Source organism: Schistocerca cancellata, chromosome 7 (assembly GCF_023864275.1).
Source record: "Schistocerca cancellata isolate TAMUIC-IGC-003103 chromosome 7, iqSchCanc2.1, whole genome shotgun sequence".
Classification (NCBI taxonomy): Eukaryota; Metazoa; Arthropoda; class Insecta; order Orthoptera; family Acrididae; genus Schistocerca; species Schistocerca cancellata.
Genome location: NC_064632.1, coordinates 547,807,281 through 547,831,464, shown reverse-complemented (window position 1 = coordinate 547,831,464; position 24,184 = coordinate 547,807,281).

The window sequence follows — 24,184 nt, the reverse complement described above, 5'->3', positions numbered from 1 at the left end:
GAACTGAACATTTTAAATACAACGCAAAGTCATCATCATCATCATCATCATTATTTAAGACTGATTATGCCTTTCAGCGTTCAGTCTGGAGAATAGCCCCCCTTATACAGTTCCTCCATGATCCCCTATTCAGTGCTAACATTGGTGCCTCTTCTGATGTTAAACCTATTACTTCAAAATCATTCTTAACCGAATCCAGGTACCTTCTCCTCGGTCTGCCCCGACTCCTCCTACCCTCTACTGCTGAATCCATGAGTCTCTTGGGTAACCTTGCTTCTCCCATGCGTGTAACATGACCCCACCATCTAAGCCTGTTCGCCCTGACTGCTACATCTATAGAGTTCATTCCCAGTTTTTCTTTGATTTCCTCATTGTGGACACCCTCCTGCCATTGTTCCCATCTACTAGTACCTGAAATCATCCTAGCTACTTTCATATCTGTAACCTCAACCTTGTTGGTAAGGTAACCTGAATCCACCCAGCTTTCACTCCCATACAACAAAGTTGGTCGAAAGATTGAACGGTGCACAGATAACTTAGTCTTGGTACTGACTTCCTTCTTGCAGAAGAGAGTAGATCGTAGCTGAGCGCTCACTGCATTAGCTTTGCTACACCTCGCTTCCAGTTCTTTCACTATGTTGCCATCCTGTGAGAATATGCATCCTAAGTACTTGAAACCGTCCACCTGTTCTAACTTTGTTCCTCCTATTTGGCACTCAATCCGTTTATATTTCTTTCCCACTGACATTACTTTCGTTTTGGAGATGCTAATCTTCATACCATAGTCCTTACATTTCTGATCTATCTCTGAAACATTACTTTGCAAACTTTCAATCGAATCTGCCATCACAACTAAGTCATCCGCATATGCAAGACTGCTTATTTTGTGTTAACATATCTTAATCTCACCCAGCCAGTCTATTGTTTTCAACATATGATCCATAAATAATATGAACAACAGTGGGGACAGGTTGCAGCCTTGTCTTACCCCTGAAACTACTCGGAACCATGAACTCAATTTACCGTCAACTCTAACTGCTGCCTGACTATCCATGTAAAGACCTTTAATTGCTTGCAAGAGTTTGCCTCCTATTCCATAATCTTGTAGAAAAGACAATAACTTCCTCCTAGGAACCCGGTCATATGCCTTTTCTAGATCTATAAAGCATAGATACAATTCCCTGTTCCACTCATAACACTTCTCCATTATTTGCCGTAAGCTAAAGATCTGGTCCTGACAACCTCTAAGAGGCCTAAACCCACACTGATTTTCATCCAATTGGTCCTCAACTAATACTCGCACTTTCCTTTCAACAATACCTGAGAAGATTTTACCCACAACGCTGATTAAAGAGATACCTCTGTAGTTGTTACAATCTTTTCTGTTTCCATGTTTAAAGATTGGTGTGATTACTGCTTTTGTCCAGTCTGATGGAACCTGTCCCGACTCCCAGGCCATTTCAGTTATCCTGTGTAGCAATTTAAGACCTGACATTCCACTGTATTTGATGAGTTCCAACTTAATTTCATCCACCCCAGCCGCTTTATTGCACTGCAATCTATTGACCATTTTTTCCACTTCCTCAAATGTGATCCTATTTCCATCATCATTCCTATCCCGTTCTACCTCGAAATCTGAAACATTACTGATCGCATTTTCACCTACATTGAGCAACTCTTCAAAATATTCCCTCCATCTGCCCAAGGCATCCACAGGATTCACCAGCAGTTTTCCTGACCTGTCCAAAATACTTGTCATTTCCTTCTTACCTCCCTTTCGAAGACTGCTAATTACACTCCAGAATGGTTTTCCAGCAGCTTGACCCATAGTCTCCAACCTGTTTCCAAAGTCTTCCCACGATTTCTTCTTCGATGCTGCAATTATCTGTTTGGCTTTGTTTCTTTCTTCAACATAACTTTCTCTGTCTACCTGGGTTCTGGTATGTAGCCATTTTTGATACGACTTCTTTTTCCTTTTGAAGGCTGCCTTGACTGTATCATTCCACCAAGCTGTTTGCTTCATCCTACTTTTACACACTACTGTTCCAAGACATTCTTTAGCCACTTCTAGTACTGTGTCCCTGTACCTTGTCCATTCCTTTTCCAATGACTGTAATTGACTACACTCAACTAACTGGTACCTTTCTGAGATCGCTGTTATGTACTTGTGCCTGATTTCCTTATCCTGAAGTTTCTCCACTCTTATCCTCCTACATATGGACCTGACCTCCTGAACTTTCGGCCTCACAATCCCAATTTCACTGCAGATTAAATAATGATCAGTGTCATCAAAGAATCCCCTGAATACACGTGTGTCCCTCACAGCCTTCCTGAATTCCTGATCTGTTATTATATAGTCAATGACAGATCTGGTTCCCCTGCCTTCCCAAGTATACCGGTGAATGTTCTTACGTTTAAAAAAGGAGTTTGTGATTACTAAGCCCATACTGGCACAGAAATCCAAGAGTTGTTTCCCGTTCCTGCTGGCCTCCATATCCTCTCCAAATTTACCCATAACCTTTTCATACCCTTCTGTTCGATTTCCAAACCTGGCGTTAAAATCACCCATGAGCAGAACACTGTCCTTGTCCTTTACTCTAACAACTACATCACTGAGTGCCTCATAAAAACCATCCATCTTATCTTGATCTGTCCCTTCACAATGCGAATATACTGACACAATCCTAATTTTCTTGCTAGACACTGTCAAATCTATCCACATCAGTCGTTCGTTTACATACCTTATTGCAACTACGCTGGGTTCCATTTCTTTCCTGATGTAAAGCCCTACACCCCATTGTGCTATTCGTGCTTTGACTCCTGACGGGTAGACCTTGTATTCTCCCACTTCTTCTTCTTTCTCACCTCTTACCCGAATGTCACTAACAGCTAAAACGTCCAGCCCCATCTTACTTGCAGCCTCTGCCAGCTCTACCTTCTTCCCAGAGTAGCCCCCATTGATATTAATAGCTCCCCATCTCATTACCATTTGTTTGCCAAAGTAGATGCAAAAATGAAAATTAAACAAAAATCATCAACAAACCTTTCCTCAGCACCATAAGAAACTAAATATGTCTGTATGCCTTTCCTTGGTAATGTATCATATCAACTTGCAAAACTATTTAAACCACACAAAGTCAAAATCAGTTTCCACACAAACAAAATACAAAACAAAATATTTTACAATATCAAAACAACCAGCTCATTATATCACAAATCAGGTATATACAAATTAACTTGTGACAGCTATTCTTACTACTACATAGGACAGACAGGAAAAAATTTTGAAATCCAACAATAAGAGTACACTGACGCACTCTGTTTAAAAAATTTAAATGAATCCACTTATGCAGCCCATCTAGCCCAAAAAAGTCGTTTCACCGATATAAAAACCAACCTCCACATTCTACACACTGTAGACAAAGGAATAAAAATGGACCTCTTGGAACAATTAGAAATTTTCATACATAACAATAGAACACCCCACACCATCTTAAACGAACAAATTGATTTAGCAAACAACCCATTCTTCCAAAATTTTAACGAGTCCTTAAATCTGAAAAACTAATAAATATTGTACTCATCCACTCCCATACCCTTTCTCCACCTCGGTCATACCACACCTAAACACCATCCTCTATACTTCTGTTTTTCGCACACACACACACACACACACACATCACACACACACAATATCTCTCTCTCTCTCTCTCTCTCTCTCTCTCTCTCTCTCCCCTTCCCATTCGTCCCTCTCTCTTTTCCCCTCCCCTTCCCCACCTCCCCACCCCATATGTATACTATCCTATTTCTTGAGCAATGAGAAACATGCCAAACATAGCTTCACTCACAGAAATATTGTCCTAAAAATTTTGTCGTAGATTTTGTAAATATCGTAAGAAAGTTTTCCAATGTAAAAAAATAATAATGATTTTTATTAATAAAGTAATGTAATAAATACATATTTTATTACGAATGCAACACAAAGCGATAAATGATCAAAGACAATCTCTGCCTCCAAAAAACTCTTTGGAGTCAACAACAGCCACACTCTTTGGTTTGTTTATATTTTGTAAAGGATGCGGTAAAATTGCCTGTTTCACTTGATATTTAACAATACTGATAAGCATACTTTGTTTTCCAGAGCAGTGCCTGCCACAGAAATAAAAACAGTGAGTAATACCAAAGAATTAATCTTACAGTCATAATATTCTTATCACATACACTGCTCACTTTTTCGTCTCTACTTTTGCCACAGATGCACAAGCCCCGCAATACTCCAAACTAAATTGTATCATCTGATGATGAATCGCCAGGCGATTCGAAACCGGTCATGAATAAATAAAAATTTAATAAAAGCGGCGATTGTTTGCAGTAATTCCTTAAACCTTTTATGAAGTGTCTTTAACTTAGCAGTGGCGCGTGCCGAAAGTAGAGCACGATGCTATGATATGGTACACCACACGACAATAATTACGGGACGTCAGTCCGTTAGGCGGTGCCCCATTACAATGTGTACGCCCCAGACGAAATTGGAAACCAGGTGCACGTCTCGTGCCATACCACATGCCATCGCACTTGCGACGTCCCTCCGATGCGTGCCTCGTCTATAACACCTCAGTGTAAATGGAACTCCCAACCCGTCCCACCTTCGCCATCTTTGTCAACGTTAGCGGCTCCCTTGGGGTTGTTACCAAGGAAGCAGTGAATCAAAATTTGTTCTTCATTTAAGGGCGAATGAGTTGTCAATAATATGTAAATAATTTTCGGCTGAACATTGTGCAGAATCGAACGAATATGTCGGTTTTATGCAGTTCATATCATGTGATTTTGTTTATAGCTTCAAAAAAGGGTCATCGACTTCAGAGTTAACCAGGCGCAAAAGCGTTAAAGGCGAAGGGTTCAGGAACTTATGTCAGTACTCTTTTGTTATAGGCGCATAGTATGCAAGATCTGGCTGCATAATTTTAATGACGTGTTTCCTCATCAGTCAAAGATTTCAGAGGCAACTGGAAAGGTCAACGCAGGAAACCAAAAGTTGCGTAGCAACCAATGCATGTGCCTCTGAAGCGGTTTCATGGCCCGATAAATATACTAAAACTTAATACATTAGCGTATTTGGTCACTATATGACAGCCGAAACGCAGATTAAATTGCCCGTTTTATGCACGGTGGAATTTCTTGCTGAATATCCTAAATCTGGTCTTAATATTAGAAGAAACATATTGTCCGAATTAGGAAGTTACGACATTTCTGTCGCAGATTTAGGAGGTGCAACATTTGTAAGAGAACAGGCGGCTAATATTAAGTCGGCGCTTTCGTTTCAGCGGCTTCTCCATTGCAACAGTGCTAAGAGACGTGTCAGATGAAGAGAAATTTCTCAAAGAATTTACTTCAAAACACTTATTTACGTTAATAACAACTTCAAGTAGTATTGTAAATTACTTAAAAATGAACTGGTTTGAGTAAGCTTCTCACCAAAACGGTAAAGTCCTTGACAGATATCCGTTGGAATACCGTTGTCGATGTGACAGAGTCTGTGGCAAATGGCACTGACGAAATCACGGTTATATGATCAGAACGGAATCAAATGCATCGATTAGAAGGCTGGAACAGAGACCTTGCTACTGCTTTGATTTATTTCCTCACGAAGTTTCGAGACATCACTTACGAGTTTCAAACAGAGAAACACCCAACATTCAGTTTTGTTTTGGTAAGGTTCTACGATATGCCTTCCCACTGTGTGTCTTTTTTTTTCTTTTTTGGTCAAAGAAGACCGTTTGTCCCATACAGATCCAAAGGAAAGTCGATCTGGCAGTTCGGTGGATGACGTACGAGAGTATGACTCTTGCACGAGGAGCAGCAGCGTGGAAGATATTTCACGTTACTTAACAACAAGTTACTCCGAAAATTAAAATCTATCTGGGTTGCTGACATAGTGGTGAGCACGTGTAAAAAATATTTCAAGGCTCTTCAGAATAGCTCGATCTATGGTAGTTATCACCGCAAAAAATGCGTATGCAGAAATAAAATTTAACTGAATAGGGCTGATTGTCAACGAGAAAAGATCATTGATCACTGATCTGATGATTCTGCATAACTTCTCTCTGCTAGTGTTCATTCCGCAGAAACTGTTAATTTCCAAGACTTGTTTATTTAGATGGTGCAGTTTTTGTATTCCCACAAAAATTTGTGCTGCCTAATGTTCTATTCTGTTTCTCAGTTTCTAGAAACAGAAGAGTGGTTCTAACAGCCAGGTGGTCAACGAACACTGATATTTATTTTATAATGCAATAATCTGCTGTTCAGAAATTGGTTGGTGAGCATACTACTATCTGAAATTCAATTTCATTGAACTGGAGAGTTCAAACTGTATTGGTTTTATTTGTCTAAATATCTAAACTGTATCCTTTGTTTCCTGTGAAAGAATCCGACTAGTTAAACATTAAAATATAGTTCTACATTTCCAGTCCCTATTACAGTACTGAATACCAGTGTTGGATTTTCATTGGTCGTCCATTTAATCGACTGGCGTCTTAGATTACAGTATTTTATGTATTCATTTTGTGAGCGAACATCGTAATAGAGCTTTGACTGAAACTGCCATAAACGATTCGTTGTCGTTTGAACAGAGTCACAAGCAATGAAAGTTATTGCCAGATCTCCAGTCTCGACAGGCGTCTCCTATTTGTACAAGACTTCTCACATGGTTCCACGTAGAAGAAATCAAGTGGAGTGAGATCAGGTAAAAGTGCTGGTCACGTGACAGGACCACCTCTGGCTATCCACTTCTCACGGAGTTTCCAGCCCAAAGCGAGGAGAGGAACCACATCCGTTGATGATTAATAAGTGGGATATGTTCCAGGAACCTGGGTAGTATGTCTCTCATAAACACTGTGTACAGTGGTGCCTTTAATTGAGGATGATGAAGAAACGGGCCGATTAAGTACCACTGACTACGTATACCTGCACACACTTTGACTGAAAATCTGTGTTGATGAGTCTTCACAACTGTAGCATAGCGCAGAGGTTGAAAATACCGCTTCGGTTGTAAATTACTTTATTTTCACACGACCGGTTTCGGACTGTTATAAGCCCATCCTCAGGTGCCATAGCTGTGCTGTGGACACCGAGCCCCGCGTGTACCAGGCGCGGTGTGCTGACTGTGAGCGCAGAACAGTGTGGTCTCGCTCACACTGGCCCAACTCTCGATTCTCTACCATGTTGAAACTGAATGGCTCTCCCGAAACTTGCATCTTCGTTATCTGTGCTTTAGACTGATTATGCGACCAGTCATCTTATAATGGTTTTCTTTAACTTTTACATTTCTATTGCCAAGCTCTCGAGCCACTGCAGGCACTTCTTGAGTTTGAGGATATTAACAGGCTCTTTATGTTTTGTACAAGTTGTCCATTGAAGCTGCTATCCTTGCACTGATTACAACAGTAGGAATGCGTGTAGATTCTGCAGGTTTATGAACATTAATAAATGATTATGCTGTCATTTCGTTATTTACATGTTGTGTATTAAAAGATGCATATCGCACCAGTGCTGCGAACATAGTATTTCTGTATACATCGTCTAACAATTTACGTACAAAATTTCGACTTGAGCGCAAAGAATGACAAGTTATGAGATATAACACTTTGCCAAGTGCAGTTATAGGGATGTTGGAACTAGTTCTCGAAAGATATTATTTATTGTTATCGCCAACATCATGTCATGTATACATAGAGGAAAATGTATATCTCGTGATGCTATGAGCCTGAATGTCCAGATATATAGAGCGGAGATATAGTTCGTTTAAAGTACTTTGACTGCTTTTGGGATAATGAATTGAAAAGCTTTAACTATATAATCCTCCCCATGAATCATGGACCTTGCCGTTGGTGGGGAGGCTTGCGTGCCTCAGCGATACAGATAGCCGTACCGTAGGTACAACCACAACGGAGGGGTATCTGTTGAGAGGCCAGACAAACGTGTGGTTCCTGAAGAGGGGCAGCAGCCTTTTCAGTAGTTGCAAGGGCAACAGTCTGGATGATTGACTGATCTGGCCTTGTAACAATAACCAAAACGGCCTTGCTGTGCTGGTACTGCGAACGGCTGAAAGCAAGGGGAAACTACGGCCGTAATTTTTCCCGAGGGCATGCAGCTTTACTGTATGATTAAATGATGATGGCGTCCTCTTGGGTAAAATATTCCGGAGGTAAAATAGTCCCCCATTCGGATCTCCGGGCGGGGACTACTCAAGAGGATGTCGTTATCAGGAGAAAGAAAACTGGCATTCTACGGATCGGAGCGTGGAATGTCAGATCCCTTAATCGGGCAGGTAGGTTAGAAAATTTAAAAAGGGAAATGGATAGGTTAAAGTTAGATATAGTGGGAATTAGTGAAGTTCGGTGGCAGGAGGAACAAGACTTCTGGTCAGGTGACTACAGGGTTATAAGCACAAAGTCAAATAGGGGTAATGCAGGAGTAGGTTTAATAATGAATAGTAAAATAGGAATGCGGGTAAGCTACTACAAACAGCATAGTGAACGCATTATTGTGGCCAAGATAAATACGAAGCCCACACCTACTACAGTAGTACAAGTTTATATGCCAACTAGGTCTGCAGATGACGAAGAAATTGAAGAAATGTATGATGAAATAAAAGATATTATTCAGATAGTGAAGGGAGACGAAAATTTAATAGTCATGGGTGACTGGAATTCGAGTGTAGGAAAAGGGAGAGAAGGAAACGTAGTAGGTGAATATGGATTGGGGCTAAGAAATGAAAGAGGAAGCCGCCTGGTAGAATTTTGCACAGAGCACAACTTAATCATAGCTAACACTTGGTTTAAGAATCATGATAGAAGGTTGTATACATGGAAGAACCCTGGAGATACTAAAAGGTATCAGATAGATTATACACTCCTGGAAATTGAAATAAGAACACCGCGAATTCATTGTCCCAGGAAGGGGAAACTTTATTGACACATTCCAGGGGTCAGATACATCACATGATCACACTGACAGAACCACAGGCACATAGACACAGGCAACAGAGCATGCACAATGTCGGCACTAGTACAGTGTATATCCACCTTTCGCAGCAATGCAGGCTGCTATTCTCCCATGGAGACGATCGTAGAGATGCTGGATGTAGTCCTGTGGAACGGCTTGCCATGCCATTTCCACCTGGCGCCTCAGTTGGAGCAGCGTTCGTGCTGGACGTGCAGACCGCGTGAGGCGACGCTTCATCCAGTCCCAAACATTCTCAATGGGGGACAGATCCGGAGACCTTGCTGGCCAGGGTAGTTGACTTACACCTTCTAGAGCACGTTGGGTGGCACGGGATACATGCGGACGTGCATTGTCCTGTTGGAACAGCAAGTTCCCTTGCCGGTCTAGGAATGGTAGAGCGATGGGTTCGATGACGGTTTGGATGTACCGTGCACTATTCAGTGTCCCCTCGACGATCACCAGTGGTGTACGGCCAGTGTAGGAGATCGCTCCCCACACCATGATGCCGGGTGTTGGCCCTGTGTGCCTCGGTCGTATGCAGTCCTGATTGTTGCGCTCACCTGCACGGCGCCAAACACGCATACGACCAACATTGGCACCAAGGCAGAAGCGACTCTCATCGCTGAAGACGACACGTCTCCATTCGTCCCTCCATTGACGCCTGTCGCGACACCACTGGAGGCGGGCTGCACGATGTTGGGGCGTGAGCGGAAGACGGCCTAACGGTGTGCGGGACCGTAGTCCAGCTTCATGGAGACGGTTGCGAATGGTCCTCGCCGATACCCCAGGAGCAACAGTGTCCCTAATTTGCTGGGAAGTGGCGGTGCGGTCCCCTACGGCACTGCGTAGGATCCTTCGGTCTTGGCGTGCATCCGTGCGTCGCTGCGGTCCGGTCCCAGGTCGACGGGCACGTGCACCTTCCGCCGACCACTGGCGACAACATCGATGTACTGTGGAGACCTCACGCCCCACGTGTTGAGCAATTCGGCGGTACGTCCACCCGGCCTCCCGCATGCCCACTATACGCCCTCGCTCAAAGTCCGTCAACTGCACATACGGTTCACGTCCACGCTGTCGCGGCATGCTACCAGTGTTAAAGACTGCGATGGAGCTCCGTATGCCACGGCAAACTGGCTGACACTGACGGCGGCGGTGCACAAATGCTGCGCAGCTAGCGCCATTCGACGGCCAACACCGCGGTTCCTGGTGTGTCCGCTGTGCCGTTCGTGTGATCATTGTTTATACAGCCCTCTCGCAGTGTCCGGAGGAAGTATGGTGGGTCTGACACACCGGTGTCAATGTGTACTTTTTTCCATTTCCAGGAGTGTATAATGGTAAGACAGAGATTTGGGAACCAGGTTTTAAATTGTAAGACATTTCCAGGGGCAGATGTGGACTCTGACCACAATCTATTGGTTATGACCTGTAGATTAAAACTGAAGAAACTGCAAAAAGGTGGGAATTTAAGGAGATGGGACCTGGATAAACTGAAAGAACCAGAGGTTGTACAGAGTTTCAGGGAGAGCATAAGGGAACAATTGACAGGAATGGGGGAAAGAAATACAGTAGAAGAAGAATGGGTAGCTTTGAGGGATCAAGTAGTGAAGGCAGCAGAGGATCAAGTAGGTAAAAAGACGAGGGCTAGTAGAAATCCTTGGGTAACAGAAGAAATATTGAATTTAATTGATGAAAGGAGAAAATATAAAAATGCAGTAAATGAAGCAGGCAAAAAGCAATACAAACGTCTCAAAAATGAGATCGACAGGAAGTGCAAAATGGCTAAGCAGGGATGGCTAGAGGACAAATGTAAGGATGTAGAGTCTTATCTCACTAGGGGTAAGATAGATACTGCCTACAGGAATATTAAAGAGACCTTTGGAGACAAGAGAACCACTTGTATGAACATCAAGAGCTCAGATGGAAACCCAGTTCTAAGCAAAGAAGGGAAAGCAGAAAGGTGGAAGGAGTATATAGAGGGTCTATACAAGGGCGATGCACTTGAGGACAATATTATGGAAATGGAAGAGGATGTAGATGAAGATGAAATGGGAGATACGATACTGCGTGAAGAGTTTGACAGAGCACTGAAAGACCTGAGTCGAAACAAGGCCCCCGGAGTAGACAACATTCCATTGGAACTACTGACGGCCTTGGGAGAGCCAGTCCTGACAAAACTCTACCATCTGGTGAGCAAGATGTATGAAACAGGCGAAATACCCTCAGACTTCAAGAAGATTATAATAATTCCAATCCCAAAGAAAGCAGGTGTTGACTATGAAACAGGCGAAATACCCTCAGACTTCAAGAAGATTATAATAATTCCAATCCAAAAGAAAGCAGGTGTTGACAGATGTGAAAATTACCGGACAATCAGCTTAATAAGCCACAGCTGCAAAATACTAACACGAATTCTTTACAGACGAATGGAAAAACTGGTAGAAGCCGACCTCGGGGAAGATCAGTTTGGATTCCGTAGAAATACCGGAACACGTGAGGCAATACTGACCTTACGACTAATCTTAGAAGAAAGATTAAGGAAAGGCAAACCTACGTTTCTAGCATTTGTAGACTTAGAGAAAGCTTTTGACAATGTTGACTGGAATACTCTATTTCAAATTCTAAAGGTGGCAGGGGTAAAATACAGGGAGCGAAAGGCTATATACAGTTTGTACAGAAACCAGATGGCAGTTATAAGAGTCGAGGTACATGAAAGGGAAGCAGTGGTTGGGAAGGGAGTAAGACAGGGTTGTAGCCTCTCCCCGATGTTATTCAATCTGTATATTGAGCAAGCAGTAAAGGAAACAAAAGAAAAATTTGGAGTAGGTATTAAAATCCATGGAGAAGAAATAAAAACTTTGAGGTTCGCCGATGACATTGTAATTCTGTCAGAGACAGCAAAGGACTTGGAAGAGCAGTTGAACGGAATGGATGGTGTCTTGAAGGGAGGATATTAGATGAACATCAACAAAAGCAAAACGAGGATAATGGAATGTAGTCGAATTAAGTCGGGTGATGCTGAGGGAATTAGATTAGAGAATGAGACACTTAAAGTAGTAAAGGAGTTTTCTATTTGGGGAGCAAAATAACTGATGATGGTCGAAGTAGAGAGGATATTAAATGTAGACTGGCAATGGCAAGGAAAGCGTTTCTGAAGAAGAGAAATTTGTTAACATCGAGTATAGATTTAAGTGTCAGGAAGTCATTTCTGAAAGTATTTGTATGGAGTGTAGCCATGTATGGAAGTGAAACGTGGACGGTAAATAGTTTGGACAAGAAGAGAATAGAAGCTTTTGAAATGTGGTGCTACAGAAGAATGCTGAAGATTAGATGGGTAGATCACATAACTAATGAGGAAGTATTGAATAGGATTGGGGAGAAGAGAAGTTTGTGGCACAACTTGACCAGAAGAAGGGATCGGTTGGTAGGACATGTTCTGAGGCATCAAGGGATCACCAATTTAGTATTGGAGGGCAGCGTGGAGGGTAAAAATCGTAGGGGGAGACCAAGAGATGAATACACTAAGCAGATTCAGAAGGATGTAGGTTGCAGTAGGTACTGGGAGATGAAGAAAGTTGCACAGGATAGAGTAGCATGGAGAGCTGCATCAAACCAGTCTCAGGACTGAAGACCACAACAACAACAACTATATAATATGGGAAGCATGGTCTGGTCCATACAGTGACTGGCTCTTCAGGGATTTCCGTAGAAGCAATTATTTTTGGTCTCTTATTGAGGGAAAGTAGGGCCACAGTGCGTACCTAGAAATAATATTATTCTGACGCATTCGTGATAAGTAACTTAGTCGAAAAGCTCCTTAATGGAATGCTGTATTTTCTATCCTTTTTCTATACTGCACCAATTTAAATGTAAGAAATGACAGTGAAGTTTAATTGAAAATTTGATGAAGACGCGATTGCGCACGATTCCGTATACCTTGGGGTAATTATCTGCAGTGATTGACGTACTGTGCTTGAGAAAGGGGACTTTCATAACTTGAGTTAAAATAACTGCCACTTAAATAATCTCCAAATTTTTGTTACGAAGTTAGAACACTGGAAGGTATTTAAACAGTAACATGGAATTTTTTTTCTTTCATTTTAACATTTTAGCAGTGTTTATAAAGCTCATTTCTTGAAAAAGACATCATCACGAACACGGTATTAGGGTGTCTTCTGTAGAACATGGAGCATGAATACAGAGCACAGAACATACCAGTACCACAGTTCTTTGTACCACTTCTTCACAAATGCAACATAAGTGGCTACAACTTTTACTACGTCTAGGTAGTGACTTCATGCTGCCAGTGAACTAGTTGCCGTAATCGCCCTCATCATCACAAACGCTGGAAACATGGAATGCCGCAGAAGACCGTGGCGCTTCGTCCTTCTGGTTTTCTTTCCCTTCTTTCCTCGCTGCTCAGCAAAACGCCAGCGCACAGCATTCTCATTCTAGTTCTTCAAAGCAGTCTGTTTGTTGTTTCTTCCTTACCGCCTGCCGGCCGCTGTGGCCGAGCGGTTGTAGGCGCTTCAGTCCGGAACCGCGCTGCTGCTACGATCGCAGGTTCGAATCCTGCCTAGGGCGTGGATGTGTGTGATGTCCTTAGGTTACTTAGGTTTAAGTAGTTCCAAGTCTAGGTACTGATGACCTCAGGTGTTAAGTCCCACAGTGCTTAGAGCCTTAACGCCTTTTTATCACGTTTCTACTAGGTCGCTTTCTTGTCTCTCTCTGTTCGGTACAAATTTTGCAATTGATTTTGAACTAACTTACCTATGAGGCAGAGACTTGAAATTCTAAAAATAGCTCAGAAATGGCTGACGGTTCAATACGGGCTGACTTTCTTATCTGATGTGTGGCGGAGAGTAATATGTTTACCACATCATTTCATGACTAGCTAGATACTTGGAAGTTTCAATACTCAGAACTCGGATGACATTACAACATTTATTGTCTACCTTATATAGTGTGCGGTGGAGGGTACTTTGTGCACCATTGAGGGTTCACTCTTTTCCTGTTCACACTGTGAATGGTTCCGTGGAAGAACGATTGATGGATGGCAAGCCTCTACGTGAGCGCTAATCTATTTAATTTTTGCCGTCACCGTCTTTTCGCGAGATATGCGTAGGAGGAAGCAATTTATTGATTGTCTCAGGAGAGAAGAAACTGAAATAAAATTTGTCTCTGTTGTAAACTCTTCAGAATGTTTGAAATCGATTGAAAACAATTTTACACGCAGAAGACCACAAAACGGAAAATGATTATTTAAATAAAAATGAATTTTCAATGTAACACGTTTTTAAACTGAACCAAAAAGCGTAAAATCATTCTCCTAGCCCTATATAGACAGCCGCCGAAAATTTGTGACTGTAAGTTCCTAATAGCTATGAAAATATTATTTAATTTAAAACAAAAAATGGGTGGCATGCAGCACATAATTTATGCATGATTAGTTCACTCCCTTACGATCACACTAATTACTCATTGATGCATGGAAAGTTCACTCATGATTATCTTTTGCATGCACCACACGCTTTTCGTTTTAACTCTTAATAAGTATTTCCGTAGCTATTAAAAATCAAATTAAGAAATTTTCAGGAATGTCTGGATGGAGCTTGGTGTCTATATTGGACTGGGGGATTTATTTTATTCTTCTTAGTCCAATTTAAAAATGTGTTATATTAAAATTTCTTTTTTATTTAAATAATTATCCATTTCAGGGTTTTCAAACTTCTTTTTTTCAATACAGTGTGCACCTACTCTCTTTCAGCACACAATCAACCCAATCTGCCATTACATTCTAACGCGATCACATTCTGTATGTTAAACTGTTGTATTTTGAGATGAAATAGTTGAAATGACACATTCGTTTATACGTTTCAATGACAAATTCAGTTAGAAGGAAATGAGCAATAATTGTAAAAATGGTTCAAATGGCTCTGAGCACTATGTTACTTAACATCTGAGGTCATCATTCCCCTAGGACTTAGAACTACTTAAACCTAACGAACCTAAGGACATCACACACATCCATGCCCGAGGCAGGATTCGAACCTGCGATCGTAGCGGTAGCGCGGTTCCAGACTGAAGCACCTAGAACTACTCGGCCACAATAATTGTAAGGTTACCTTCTTGTATTGTATCTGCTGAAGATAAGAATACACTGTCCTGTTTAATTCGCCTCATACTCACGCGTTGCTCAACTAAAATATCGTCTGCCTTCTTGTTCATGTTCCTTAGTTACAGGAACCAGGAGACGGCAACAGTAGTTGTATGACGTCATCTTTGTTACACGCTTCGGTAATTGACCACATACGACTAACCACTGCACACAGTTCCTCAACTTTCTCGTAGCTTTTTATTATTTTATTTGTAGTTTTTTAACTTTCAGCGTGTAAACAGTTTTTTCGGGAACTCATAGTTCAGTGGCTGAAAGAAGGTGATTGGCATTAACAGACCGAATCCGATATTTTAGCCACAGTTGTAAGTTCCCCGTCCGTTATGGATAAGATAAATTTGCATTATCATTACTTCGGTGCGCTTGTTACAGCCTACATTTGCCCAATAAAAATTTTGGAGCTTATTCGAAGATGGTATTACCCTCGAGTTGCCGAAGCGGAGGGACGCTACCACACAGCATATGATTTGAACACGCGGTGTTCTACCATCTGTGGAGAACACAGTTGTAATTCAACACACAATCTCGTGTACACCCGATATGGTATTTTACCAACCTTTTTATTGTAATGGATTACCATTAGGAATCACATTACATTTGCATTCTAATTTTTCTTCCGGTCGTCGGTTGACACGAGAAGCTGTCGAAATTGTCCATGGACACATTTTCTGTCAATAGCTGCTAAACCAATAACAGGCAATGACCACATGTAGGACAACCGCCACTCTGCAACGGACGGTGCATCAGCTGTGTGCAAGCTTGAGCTGCGTGTCCCACTTCCTTCATAGCAGGCAGTTCGCCAAGGGCGGGCGGTAGACGCCACAATTCCCTCCGACAATTCCCAACCGAGGAAATGCTTCCACCGATAATTGACGGTAACTGCAGTGAATAGCCTGTTCTACTTTGGAAGATGTAGCCCTGTAAAATACCGATCCACTTGCACCGTCATAAAAATTCTGTTCGGTAACTACCTCCCGCATCAGCTCGCCTTTGTTTCATTCATCAGACTCAAAGTTTGGCGGCGCTGCCTATCCCTGCCGCCAACGAGTTTTCCTCTTTTGTTTCAACATGCCTACTCACCAGCTGCCAGCAACATACGACTATGCGCAAAGTAATAAAAAGAACCACTGATTTCCCAATTTCAATTCAAGAACATTAATACTTTTATGTCAACTCTTTAAGTAGGCTGTTCAGGTTTTTAAGTTTTTAACGCCACGTAGCGCTCTGTGTGAAAATCACTGACTGTGCTGTGTGCGCCGCGCGGGATTAGCCGAGCGGTCTCAGGCGCTGCAGTCATGGACTGTGCGGCTGGTCCCGGCGGAGGTTCGAGTCCTCCCTCGGGCATAGGTGTGTGTGTGTGTCTGTCTTTAGGATAATTTAGATTAAGTAGTGTGTAAGCTTAGGGACTGATGACCTTTGCGGTTAAGTCCCATAAGATTTCACACACATTTGAACATTTTGTGCTGTGTGCAATCTGTGGCCGGTTGGCATTGTTGGAACTTTCGCTATTGTAGTGTTGGGCAGTTGGATGTGAACAGTGCGTAGCGTTGCGCAGTTGGAGGTGAGCCGCCAGCAGTGGTGGATGTGGGGAGAGAGATGGCAGAATTTTGAGAGCGGACGATCTGGACGTACGTCCATCAGAAAGAGTAAATTTGTAATACTGTATATCATGAACGGATATAATGACTATCGAATATTGTTAAGGTAAATACATTGTTTGTTCTCTATCAAAATCTTTAATTTGCTAAGTATGCCTATCAGTAGTTAGTGCCTTCAGTAGTCAGAATCCTTTATTTAGCTGGCAGTATTGGCACTCGCTGTATTGCAGTAGTTCGAGTAACGAAGATTTTTGTGAGGTAAGTGATTCATGAAAGGTATACGTTATTGTTAGTCACGGCCATTCTTTTGTAGGGATTATTGAAAGTCAGATTGCGTTGCGCTTAAAAATATTGTGTGTCAGTTTAGTGATGATCAGAATAAGTAAAGAGAGAAATGTCTGAGTACGTTCAGTTTTGCTCAGCTGTTTGAAAATCAAATAACGTAGGAGGTTTATCAGCATAGTAATTCATAAATTTTTCTAAGGGGAGTTTTCAACTCGTTGTAAGTGAAATGACATACACACACAATTAGCATGCATTTTCTGAAGCATAAGAGTGTGATGAAAAGAAATAATAACCATATAAACTCGATTCTACTTAGGTGTGAGAGTCAGATAATATTTTCGAGCTCCTTTACCAAATGTCTTGTGTTTCGCTGTTGTAATTTTGTTCCATAGAACTGTTGAGTGATGCTCTACAAATGTTCTTCCTCAATGCGAATACTAAGTATGAAGGTGATTCTAAAACTCACACACGGCTCCTGATTGCAACAGTCTGTTTTTAATTTTCCTGAGATTACTTAAGTTGCAAATTCGTCTGCCCTCATCTTGTGGTCGTGCGGTAATGTTCTCCCTTCCCACGCCCGGGTTCCCGGGTTCGATTCCCGGCGGGGTCAGGGATTTTCTCCGCCTCGTGATGGCTGGGTGTTGTGTGATGTCCTTAGCTTAGTTAGGTTTAAGTAGTTCTAAGTTCTAGGGGACTGATGACCATAGACGTTAAGTCCCATAGTACTCAGAGCCATTTGAACCATTTTTTGCAATTTCGTCTCTCTCTCTCTCTTCTGTTTCATTATAAAGGGTGTTAGGGATATGAGGTGCAGATAATGTGATCAGTGTTACCTCAAAATGTACCCACTTCAGTGTGTTAACTGCTAATTCTCTGTATGTATCTGTCTTCCCGTAAAACCGTCATATATTTTACTACGTGATGTTTTACGTGCAGTTGTAATTGTTGCGCTATGTGTACTACGCCTGTCAGTATAGACTAATCGTTTCGCGCCCCTATGTCTACAGTTCATTGACTGACCTGCTGCCCAGGCAATAAGCATTCAAATGTTCAAATGTGTCTGAATATCTAAGGGATCAAACTGATGAGGTCATCGGTCCCTAGACTTACACACTACTTAAACTAACTTAAAGTACCTTATGCTAAGAACCACACATAAACCCATGCCCGAGGGAGGACTCGAACCTCCGGCGGGAGGGACCGCGCGATCCGTGACATGGGACCTTAGACCAAGCGCCCACTCAGCGTGGCAACAATAAGCATTAATGGGCCTGCTTATTCCATATGTACTTGGAGGTACTAACCACTCTAAAAACATACTATTGCTAATAGCTATAATTATTAATTAGCAAATAAAGTAAATACTGATGTAATGTTGTTCAGCACACCGTTATCGGTCGCCATTAAAAATTCTGGACGTATCCTCCTAATACCCTGTCTAAGTAACTGTAAAACACAGATCTACATTTCTGGTGATAGTCCAAGAGAATACTCGATATCACAAAATCTAAATATACTTATATTCCATTTCACGATGTATTTTTTATTTTTTCGTTGACACAACAATGAGTTTACACTACAAATTTCGTATATATCGAGGAAAATAACAGTGAGATTGACGTTTCTGTGAGTCGAGTGATAGGAGCCGGGTGTCAGCCAATCGCAGCTGTTTTCCTGGACACCCTGTGCTCTCTGTGTTGACTCCTCTACAGGCATCAGCGGCAGTGACCTGCCAGGCGAAGCGGGCTCCACAGGGTGGGAGGAGACCAGGCGACACAGCCTGCAAATGTTTCTTTTTTTTTCTAATTTTATGTAAGGTGTCCATACGTGAAATGTGTAGCACCGTTGGGTATCAATCACAAAGTTATTTTAATCGAACTGTAGTAGCTACTATTTTAGTTGTCGAATTTCATAACGAATATGCTGGCAAGTATTCACTATCAGCAAGGCTTCGATTGATCACCAATTGGAGCGGATTGCCATTCCTGTCATGATCACCGCCACCACTATGTTGGACCTACTCCTGGCAAAGCACTGCTGCTGACGACTGCAGATAAGGCAACACCGCGAGCAGGTGGTACCTAGGAAGACAGTCACACTTTGGGCGTATTACAGTCCATCAGTTAGGTTTCGCGCGTCCCGCACTTGAATCGTAACGAGTATAGCGCCCGCTAGGTAATTCGACATGGTACTTTGCCGTATGGACGTTCATGCTTTCCCACGTTGTTTCTTTGGAGCCTCTTATCCTCTTTCTCATCGTGCCTTTCGCACTGCTGTGCAAAACGTAACGACGAAAGTAACTTTCGCATTTGTGTCACAGGCAAGTAACGAGCCTTGATGAGTCTTGAATCATACGTAGAAAGAAACGCTACAGCATAGTACAAATGGCGCCTGAAAGAGAGACCCCGCAAAGGAACGCACAGAAAGGACACTTTCACTCAAAGAAGTTAATCACCGCGATGTATGATGTTCACCTGGACATTATAAAAGGCGAGATATAGTTCTTAATACGGTGTGTGATCACAACAAATAGCAGTACATGCTCTGCAACGCGCTCCCATGCTAGCTACAACGTGGACAATGAACTTTTGTATGTGGAGTATTGTTCCTCCAACAGCACCTTTGACAAGTGAAGGATGGCCGTTGGTACATGCAGACATGCACTGCACATGTGCCATCGATGGGATTTAAGTCGGGGAAACGGGCAGGCCATTCCATTCACCCAATATCCTCTTCTTCCAAGAACTCGTCCCTCTGCGCTCTTCTTTGCCGTTGCCCATTTTCATCCATAAAAATGAAGTCGGGGTCGAATGCTGTCTTGAAAAGATATGCACGAAGAAGAAGAACAGTGATACACTAACGTTGACCGGTACATACTCTCATTTGTCGGAACACGTAATACATCCAGGACCATTCTCGAACATGCTGGTTTTGATCGTCCAAGTGCTATGGGGTGGTGAGGTATGATGTTGCACAAAGGTACTGACCTCAAAGTCTTTGAACACTGTATACTCACCGGTGCTGTTGTGCAATTGTGACACTGTTCCACTTCCCCATGTGCATCTCTTCAGGGGTACATTCAGTTCTGACTATATTTTTCTGGGTGACAATGCGCGACCGAGTGAAACAGGAGAAGGAGCTTTTGGAACGACAGGGTATTCGATGAACGGATTGGCTAGCACCTTCCACCGATTTAAATCCCATCGGGAATGTGGACTATCAGACCAATTGTGTGACTGGACAAGAAGAGTTCCTAGACAACAGAACGCAGCATGGCATTCTCAATGGAGAGAAGTCTTCCGAAGTAAGAGTGATTTCAGGTGTGCCGCAGTGGAGTGTCGCAGGACCGTTGCTATTCACAATATATATAGATGACCTTGTGGATAACTTCGGTATTTCACTGAGGCTTTTTGCGGATGATGCTGTAGTACATCGAGAGGATGTAACAATCGAAAATTGTACTCAAATGCAACAGGATCTGCAACGAATTGACGAGTGGTGCAGGAAATGGCAATTAAATCTCAATGTAGACAAGTTTAATGTGCTGCGAATACATAGAAAGAAAGATCCTTTATCATTTAGCTACAATATAACAGGTCAGCAACAGGAAGCAGTTAATTCCATAAAGTATCTAGGAGTACGTGCGTTTCTGGATGAGGTATCGAATATATTGCTTCCCCCTACTTATACCTCCCGAGGAGATCACGAATGTAAAATTAGAGAGATTAGAGAGCGCACAGAGGCTTTCAGACAGTCGTTCTTCCCGCGAACCATACGCGACTGGAACAGGAAAGGGAGATAATGACAGTGGCACGTAAAGTGCCCTCCGCCACACACCGTTGGGTGGCTTGCGGAGTATAAATGTAGATGTAGATGTAGATGTAGTAGGTATTAGGAGTGATTTAAAATGGAATGACCATATAAAACTAATCGTCGGCAAAGCAGATGCCAGACTGAGATTCATTAGATGAATCCTAAGGAAATGCAGTCCGAAAACAAAGGAAGTAGGTTATAGTACACTTGTTCGCCCACTGCTTGAATACTTTTCACCGGTGTGGGATCCGTTCCAGATAGGGTTGATAGAGAAGATCCAACGGAGAGCAGCACGCGTCGTTACAGGTTCATTTAGTAATCGCGAAAGCGTTACGAAGATGACATATAAACTCCAGTGGAAGACTCTGCAAGAGAGACGCTCAGTAGCTCGGTACGGGCTTTTGTCGAACTTCCGAGAACATACCTTCACCGAGGAGTCAAGCGGTATATTGTCTTTCCTGCGTATATCTCGCGAGGAGACCATGAGGATAAAGTCAGAGAGATTAGAGCCCTCACAGCGGCAAACCGACAATCTTTCTTTCCACGAACAATACGAGACTGGAATAGAAGGGAGAACCGATAGAGGTACTCAAGGTACCCTCCGACACACCGTCAGGTGGCTTGCGGAGTATGGATGTAGATGTAGATGTAGAGCATGTGTGGAATGCGCTGAGGAGACGTATTTCAACACGTCCACATGCACTAATCCAGTAACTGTCACCGGTGTGGAGGGATGGAACTCCCTACCACTATAACTCCTTACCAACCTTGTGGTCAGCTTGTGATCACTTTGTAGAGTATGCATTGCTGTCCGTGGTGGCCACACACGCTATTTAGTACCACGTTTTGCCTCTTGTAATGACTTCGGTGTATTTGTTGTCGCCCGCATCTCGTGGTCGTGCGGTAGCGTTCTCGCTTCCCACGCCCGGGTTCCTGGGTTCGATTCCCGGCGGGGTCAGGGATTTTCTCTGCCTCGTGATGGCTGGGTGTTGTGTGATGTCCTTAGGTTAGTTAGGTTTAAGTAGTTCTAAGTTCTAGGGGACTGATGACCATAGATGTTAAGTCCCATAGTGCTCAGAGCCATTTTTTTTTTTTTGGACTGTGCGTGAGGAGCGACGTCGGTGTCGAGGGGCAAGGCCGCTTGGTCGGTGGGCCCCGCGGAAGCAGTCGATTGGGGACGAAACGCAGTGGGCTCAAAGATCCTAGCGTGGGGGACCGGTGTTGTCCCGATGGCGTACATCGTGTGATCATTCAAGGCCTGAGAAGGATTTCTTGGTTCTGCCCTTGGATTCCGACGAACAATGACGGCAAATTTGGTGTATGAGGTGAATAAAAGAATTCTAAAATGGTGCATTTGGGTGGCGCGTATACCAGACTTGCAAGTAGTGTAAGCTTTATTTCGGTACTGAAGTCTCCAGTTAGAGCGCTGCTTGGGAGGAGAGCGTTGATATTGGCATTGTCATCTATTTAGCTGCTTTAAAGTAAATGACTGTTTTGGATCGAAGGTGGATCAAAGTGGGGGACCGAATCATTGCTGGCCGCATCTCATGGTCGTGCGGTAGCGTTCTCGCTTCCCACGCCCGGGTTTCCGGGTTCGATTCCCGGCGGGGTCAGGGATTTCCTCTGCCTCGTGATGGCTGGGTGTTGTGTGCTGTCCTTAGGTTAGTTAGGTTTAAGTAGTTCTAAGTTCTAGGGGACTGATGACCTCAGATGTTAAGTCCCATAGTGCTCAGAGCCATTTTCTCCATTTTGTATGTTGATAGTAGTCAGATTTTATTGCATTTAAGTTGTTGTTTAAATTAAAATTTTCTCTTCAATATTTTATTGCCTTTAGAGACAACAGGTGATGCCTAGGAAAATTTTGGCATTACCATGTGGCGTTAGAATCTTTTATTTAACCGTACATTATGCAGTTTGTATTTTTTTCCTATGCTTAAAAAGGGATTTTGAGTTTTAAGCGTTCTGCATTGATTCTGACAGCTGTTCTTTGTCTTTTGTTATTCAAGAGACTGTTGGTTAAATAATGCTTCAGGAACTTTCATTAAGAAACTATATTGAGGATCTTGCCGTTCGTGATAATCAATGTTGACTTACTATTGTAAAATCAAGTTAATAAAGTTTTAAAGGTAAAAAAAAACTTTTATTAGAGAAACGGTAAACGCCCGTACTACCCACAACTTGCACGTATTCAAGGTGTTGGACTTCTGGCATTGTCTGATGCTTTTCCTGGTATCTATCCCAGTTAACGCCTGCGTGGCCATGTCAGAGTGGTCACACATTATGTGCGTTTAGTATTAGTCTATATGTATGCTTAGACTGTCCATCACTGGAACCACAGTGGTTATTGTTAGAACTGATTTTGCACACTGTCTGCATAATCTTCCGAAATCTTTGCTTTAGTGTTGTTTGTTAGAGCCTTGCTTTTTACTAACGGGAGTAGGAGGAGATCAATGTTTAACGTCCCGTCGACAACGAGGTCATTAGAGACGGAGCGCAAGCTCGGTTTGGGGAAGAATTGGGAAGGAAATCGGCAGTGCCCTTTCAAAGGAACCCTCTCGGCAATTGCCTGAAACGATTTAGGGAAATCAATGGGAACCTAAATCAGGATGGCCGGAGACGGGTTTGAACCGTCGTCCTCCCGAATGCGGGACCAGTGTGCTAGCCACTGCGCCACCTCGCTCGGTTTTACTAACAGAATGTGCTGTGTACACTGAACATGCATTCCTGTCAGTGTACGAACGAAGTTTTGTCGCCGTACGTGATTACAATATGTGGGTCGGACAGAGCAAAAACATTCATTTTAGATAAGCGTGGATCTAATTGAACAGTTTTTAAGTGTCACGGCATGATTCTCTCTCCGAATTCAAGTTTCTCCAAGTTGTCTCCATTTGGTTAAAAGTAAGTTTCGAAAAAATATAGTCAGTAGAAGTAAATCTTCAGTTTTTTTTTCTTTATTGTATTTCAGTTCCCCATCGGGGCAGGCTGGCAGCAGCATATGTGCAGCTCTTCAGTTGAAAGACATAGAACAAACAATAGAAGACATTTGAAAATATACAAAGGAGAGAATATGGTGAACATAGATATAAAAAAAGGGGGATCTTCATGGAAGGCAATAGACAAAAAATGGGGTGACCGTAAAATGGAGATAAAAAACTGTTAAAACTGTTTAAAAGTAGCACACACAAAAAGCCACACACTGCGACAATTAAAAGAACACAAGGCACATTATGACTGGAGCATGAAAGGTATCGACGGATGGTGTAGCACATAACAAACACTGATGGCGAACCTCAAGGCAGTACACAATTAAAAT